The following is a 6,488-nucleotide window of genomic DNA, read 5'->3' on the forward strand; positions in this document are numbered from 1 at the left end:
TCTTCAGCCTAAAAAAAGAAAAGCAACATTTGATTTTACTGAAGGTTGAAAAATATTTGTTAAACAATTTCAAGGAACTGACTGATGGGTTGTGGTTATGATAATTAACCCTCAGCGTGATTCGTCCATCTTTGCGATGTTTAAACCATGGCCTTCCAGAGACCCAGCTCTACTTCTACCTAGCAACAGTACTCTGCTCCAGTACTTTGTCCCTCTCAGCTGGCCGTATATAGAATAGTTTGTCCCTCTCAGCTGGCCGTATATAGAATAGTTTGTCCCTCTCAGCTAGCCGTAGATATATAGACTACTACCAGGCTTTTAAATTCCTTCCAGCGGGCTAGTATCGAATTATAATAAATACACATCATCACTGAACAGAAGTGGCCTATTTATAAACTCATTTTAAAACTAAAAGAATGGTAACGATACTATTGCCTGGTTCATATTCAAGTTCAACTTTGCGTTTGAGAGCTTGAAGGTTCCTGTGTGTTGCCATCCTGACCTCCAGCTTGGCTGCCCGGAGGTCAGTGGTTCTCTTTCACTCCTGCTGTGAGGTGTGTTGTAGGGAGGGACAGCAGCCAGTCAGAACACTGTAATAGGGTCACATGACAGGAAACACCAGCATTCACCTTCCTGTTATTAACTAGTCTACTGACCGAGCTGAGGCTTCACTGCGCTTTCAACATGTCTGCTTTATTTCATTTCCACGCTTCTGAGGCAGAAATGTCCATTCAAAGCTTTGTCTTCTGGAAAATATACTGTGAAACCAAAAATGGTGGTGGTAGGTCAGACTCAGATCTCAGTCTGAATACAGGAGTTCTGGAGCAGGCTGGGGGAGGGGCTTGCAGGTTGTAATTGTTCTCCCTTCAGCAGCTCTCCAATGGGAAGGTCTCCTCCCACTAGTAGAGTCCCACTCTGCCTTTGCAGGACACACCTGGTTGATGTTCTTCTCTGCTATCAGACACAGAGGGGGAGACGACACCTCCAGACAGGAGCAGGGGAGGTGGGGGAGTGAGGATGGGAGAGGACACCTTGGGGGTGAGGGCAACGTCTCAGCCGGTCCCCCTCTAGCTTCAGGCAGAGGGCTGACTGTGGTGAAGCGGGTCTGGTAGTCAGAGGAGGATCCATGGCTGCAGCTGCAGGACATCTTCATGCTCTCCAGGTCAGAGCCACCGCTGAACTCTGACAAGTGGGAGGAGTGAGAGTCGGCTACGGAGGGGGAGAGAGCCGCTGAGGGGGAGGAGTCAAACTCTGAGGAGTTGGTGCTGTGCTGCTCAAGGAGCCGAAGGTCCATATCCTCCCTCCTCTCCTGGGTCTTAGAGCCTCCTCCCTTCTTCAGCTTGGACTTGGTGGTGCCATCCTGGCCCCCCCTGAGGGGGCATCCAGAGGGGGCAGGACCAGCCACAGCGCCCAGCGCGTGTCTCCCATCATCCATCCTGCTGGTACCACTGTGGTACCCGTAGTTTACCACCAGGCCTATGTCCACCTGCACCTCCATACTGGTCCCATCTCTACACAGGACACACAACACCATGAAACAGAAAGCAAGAGTCAAGAGGAAGAGATGTTTACAGGGTCAGACACAACTAGTCCTTTGTGGGGGATATCATTGAACAGAAATGTTAACGTTTCCAAAGACATTGCCCTGACCTGTAGTGGAGAATAGATCCAGCCATTGCTTTGGTGCTAGCGTTGTCACTGATGGTCCCCAAGCTGAAGGTGGCTGACTCTCCACTGAGACTACACCTCTCCTTCTGAACATCAGCCTGCACCTCCAACCTGGAGCAGGGGAGAGGAGAGGAGAGGAGAGGAGAGGAGAGGAGAGGAGAGGAGAGGAGAGGAGAGGAGAGGAGAGGAGAGGAGAGGAGAGGAGAGGAGAGGAGAGGAGAGGAGAGGAGGGAGGGGAGGAGAGGAGAGGAGAGGAGAGGGGTGGGGAGGAGGGGAGAGGAGAGGAGAGGGGTGGGGAGGAGAGGAGAGGGAGGGGGGGAGGAGAGGGTGGGGAGGAGAGGAGAGGAGAGGGGTGGGGAGGAGGGGAGAGGAGAGGAGAGGGAGAGAGGAGAGGGTGGGGAGGAGAGGAGGGGGAGGAGAGGAGAGGAGAGGGGGGGGGGAGGAGAGGAGAGGAGAGGGGTGGGGAGGAGAGGAGAGGAGAGGGGGTGGGGAGGAGGGGAGAGGAGAGGAGAGGAGGGGGTGGGAGGAGGGAGAGGAGAGGAGAGGGAGAGGGGTGGGGAGGAGAGGAGAGGGGAGGGGAGGAGAGGAGAGGAGAGAGGTGGGGGAGGAGAGGAGAGGAGAGGGGTGGGGGAGGAGGGGAGAGGGAGAGGAGGAGGAGAGGAGAGGAGAGGAGGGAGAGGAGAGGAGAGGGAGAGGAGAGGGAGAGGAGAGGGAGAGGGAGAGGAGAGGGTGGGGAGGAGGGGGAGAGGAGAGGAGAGGGGTGGGGAGGAGGGGAGAGGAGAGGAGAGGAGAGGTGGGGAGGGGAGAGGCCGAGAGGTGGGGAGGGGAGGGAGGGGTGGAGGGAGGGGGTGGGGAGGAGGGGAGAGGAGGGGAGAGGGATCAGACCTTGTGTATTTTGTGAGGGAGACCTGCACAGCCAGTCACAATAACACAATACCAGATGGACCTACAGCCACAACCAACCACCTGACAGTAAGGTTGACCCTAACACTGACCTGTTGAGGTAGTTGACCCTAACACTGACCTGTTGAGGTAGTTGACCCTAACACTGACCTGTTGAGGTAGTTGACCCCAACACTGACCTGTTCATTAGTTGACCCTAACACTGACCTGTTGAGGTAGTTGACCCTAACACTGACCTGTTGAGGTAGTTGACCCTAACACTGACCTGTTGGAGGTAGTTGACCTAACACTGACCTGTTGAGGTAGTTGACCCCTAACACTGACCTGTTGAGGTAGTTGACCTAACACTGACCTGTTCATTAGTTGACCCTAACACTGACCTGTTGAGGTAGTTGACCCTAACACTGACCTGTTGAGGTAGTAGGACCCTATCACTGATGTTGGAGGTAGTTGACCCTAACACTGACCTGTTGAGGGTAGTTGACCCCTAACACTGACCGTTGAGGTAGTTGACCCGAACACTGACCTGTTGAGGTAGTTGACCGTAACACTGACCGTTGAGGTACCTGACAACACTGACCTGTTGAGGTGAGTTGACCCTAACACTGACCTGTTGAGGTAGGGTTGACCCTAACACTGACCTGTTGAGGTAGTTGACCCCAACACCTCGACCTGTATTAGTTGACCCTAACACTGACCTGTTGAGGTAGTGACCAAAAGAGGTAGGACCCAACACTGACCTGCTGAGGTGAGTGACCCTAAACTGACCTGATGGAGGAGTGACCCTAACACGACCTTTGAGGTAGTTGAACCTAACACTGACCATAGTTGACCCTAAACTGAAGTGAGGTAGTTGACCCTAACACTGACCGTTGAGGAAGTTGACCCATACTGACTGTTGAGGTAGTTGACCCTAACACTGACCTGTTGAGGTAGTTGACCCTAAGCACTGACCTTTGAGGTAGTTGACCCCGAACACTGACCTGTTGAGGTAGTTGACCCTAACACTGACCTGTTGAGGACCGAACCTAACACTGACCGTGAGGAGTTGACCCTAAACTCGACTGTTGAGGTAGTTGACCCCAAAATACCTGTGAGGTAGTTGACCCCAACACTGACCTGTTGAGGTAGTTGACCCTAACACTGACCTGTTGAGGTAGTTGACATCACTGACCGCGGAGGTAGTTGACCCTAACACTGACCTGTTGGAGGTACTTGACCCTAACACTGACCTGTTGAGGTACTCTGACCCTAACACTGACCTCTGAGGTAGTTGACCCTAAGACTGACCGTGATGTAGTGACTAACACTGGTGACCCTAAAGACGTGAGGTAGTGAAACACGACTATTAGTTGACCCTAACACGACCTGGAGAGTCACGGAGATAACAAGAGTAGTTGACCCTAACACTGACCTTGAGGTAGTTGACCCTAACAGACCTGTTGAGGTAGGACCCTAACACTGACCTGTTGATAGTTGACCCTAACACTGACCTGTTGAGTAGTTGACCCTAACACTGACCTGTTGAGGTAGTTGACCTATATGACCTTTGAGGTGAGTTGACCCTAAACGACCTGTTGAGGTAGTTGACCCCAACACTGACCTGTTGAGGTAGCTGACCCTAACACCGACCTGTTGAGGTAGTTGACCCTAACACTGACCTGTTGAGGTAGTTGAACCCTATACTGATGTTGAGGTAGTTGACCCTAAAGAGGAGTAGTTGAACCTAACACTGACCTGTTGAGGTAGTTGACCCTAACACTGACCGTTGAGGAAGTTGACCCTAACACTGACCTGAGGTAGTTGACCCTAACACGACCGGAGGTAGTGACAACAGATGTGAGTAGTGACCCTAACACTGACCTTTGAGTAGTTGACCTAACACTGACCTGTTGAGGTAGTTGACCCTAACACTGACCTGTTCAATTATTGACCTAACACTGACCTGTTGAGGTAGTTGACCCTAACACTGACCTGTTGGAGGTAGTTGACCCTAACACTGACCTGTTGATGTAGTTGAACCCTAACAGACCGTTGAGGTAGTTGACCCTAACACTGACCTGTTGAGGTGAAGTTGACCCCAACACTGACCTGTTGAGGTAGTTGACCCTAACACTGACCTGTTGAGGTAGTTGAACCTAACACTGACCTGTTGAGGTAGTTGACCCAACACTGACGTTGAGGTACCTGACCCCTAACACTGACCTGTTGAGGTAGTGACCCCAACACTGACCTGTTCATTAGTTGACCCTATCACTGAGTTGAGGTAGTTGACCCAACACGACCCGTGAGGTAGTGACCCTAACACTGACCTGTCATTAGTTGACCCTAACACTGACCTGTTGAGGTAGTTGAACCTAACACTGACCTGTTGAGGTAGCTGACCCCTAACACTGACCTGTTGAGGAAGTTGACCTAACACTGACCAGTTGAGGTAGTTGACCCATCACTGACCTGTTGAGGTAGTGACCCTAACACTGACTGTTCATTAGTTGACCCTAACACTGACCTGTTGAGGTAGTTGACCCTAACACTGACCTGTTGAGGTAGTTGACCCTAACACTGACCTGTCGGAGGTAGTTGAACCTAACACTGACCTGTTGAGGTAGTTGACCTAACACTGACCTGCTTGAGGTAGTTGACCCTAACACTGACCTGTTGAGGTAGTTGACCCCTAAACTGACCTGTTGGAGTAGTGGACCCTAACACGACCTGTTATTAGTTGACCCCTAACACTGACCGTTGAGGTAGTTGACCCTAACACTGAGGAGGTAAGTGACTAACACTGAGTTATTAGTTGACCCTAACACTGACCTGTTGGAGGTAGTTGACCCTAACACTGACCGTGAGTAGTTGACCCTAACACTGACTCTGAGGTAGTTGACCCTAACACTGACCTCATTAGTTGACCCTAACACTGACCTGCTGGAGGTAGTTGACCCTAAACTGACCTGTTGAGGTAGCCTGACCCAACACTGACCTGTGAGGTAGTTGACCCTAACACTGACCTGTTGAGGTAGTTGACCCATAACACTGACCTGTTGAGGTAGTTGACCCTAACACTGACCTGTTCATTAGTTGAACCTAACACTGACCTGTTGGAGGTAGTTGACCCTAACACTGACTGTTGAGGTAGTTGACCCTATCACTGACCTTGAGGTAGTTGACCCTAACACTGACCGTTCATTAGTTGACCCTAACACTGACCTGTTGAGGTAGTTGACCCTAACACTGACCCGTTGAGGTAGTTGACCCTAACACTGACCTGCTGAGGTAGTTGACCCTGAACACTGACCTGTTGAGGTAGTTGACCCCAACACTGACCAGTTGAGGTAGTTGACCCCAACACTGACCTGTTGAGGTAGTTGACCCTAACACTGACCTGTTGAGGTAGTTGGACCCCAACACTGACCTGTTGAGGTAGTTGACCCTATCACTGACCTGTTGAGGTAGTTGACCCTAACACTGACCTGTTGAGGTAGTTGACCCTGACACACTGACCTGTTGAGGTAGTTGACCCTAACACTGACCCGTTGAGGTAGTTGACCCTAACACTGACCTGTTGAGGTAGTTGACCCCAACACTGACCGTTCATTAGTTGACCCTAACACTGACCGTTGAGGTAGTTGACCCTAACACTGACCTGCCTGGAGGTAGTTGACCCTAACACTGACCTGTTGAGGTAGTTGACCCTAACACTGACCTGTTGAGGTAGTTGACCCCAACACTGACCTGTTGAGGTAGGTGACCCCGAACACTGACCTGTTCATTAGTTGACCCTAACACGACCTGTTGAGGTAGTTGACCCTAACACTGACTGTTGAGGTAGTTGGACTAACACTGACCTGTTGAGGTAGTGGACCCAACACTGACCGTTGAGGTAGTTGACCCTAACACTGACCGTTGAGGTAGTTGAC

The 6,488-nt window shown here is 51.4% G+C and overlaps 1 long non-coding RNA gene across 1 annotated transcript; it reads right to left on the reverse strand.

Moving 5' to 3' along the window:
- Positions 1 to 1,475: 1,475 nt before the first annotated feature.
- Positions 1,476 to 4,591, reverse strand: LOC123488998. The gene is made up of 3 exons (XR_006660380.1): positions 4,576 to 4,591; positions 1,651 to 1,779; positions 1,476 to 1,511 (listed from the first exon to the last, which is right to left on the reverse strand). It is a non-coding gene; the product is annotated as an uncharacterized LOC123488998 (long non-coding RNA).
- Positions 4,592 to 6,488: the final 1,897 nt, after the last annotated feature.

Source organism: Coregonus clupeaformis, unplaced genomic scaffold, assembly GCF_020615455.1.
Source record: "Coregonus clupeaformis isolate EN_2021a unplaced genomic scaffold, ASM2061545v1 scaf2664, whole genome shotgun sequence".
Classification (NCBI taxonomy): Eukaryota; Metazoa; Chordata; class Actinopteri; order Salmoniformes; family Salmonidae; genus Coregonus; species Coregonus clupeaformis.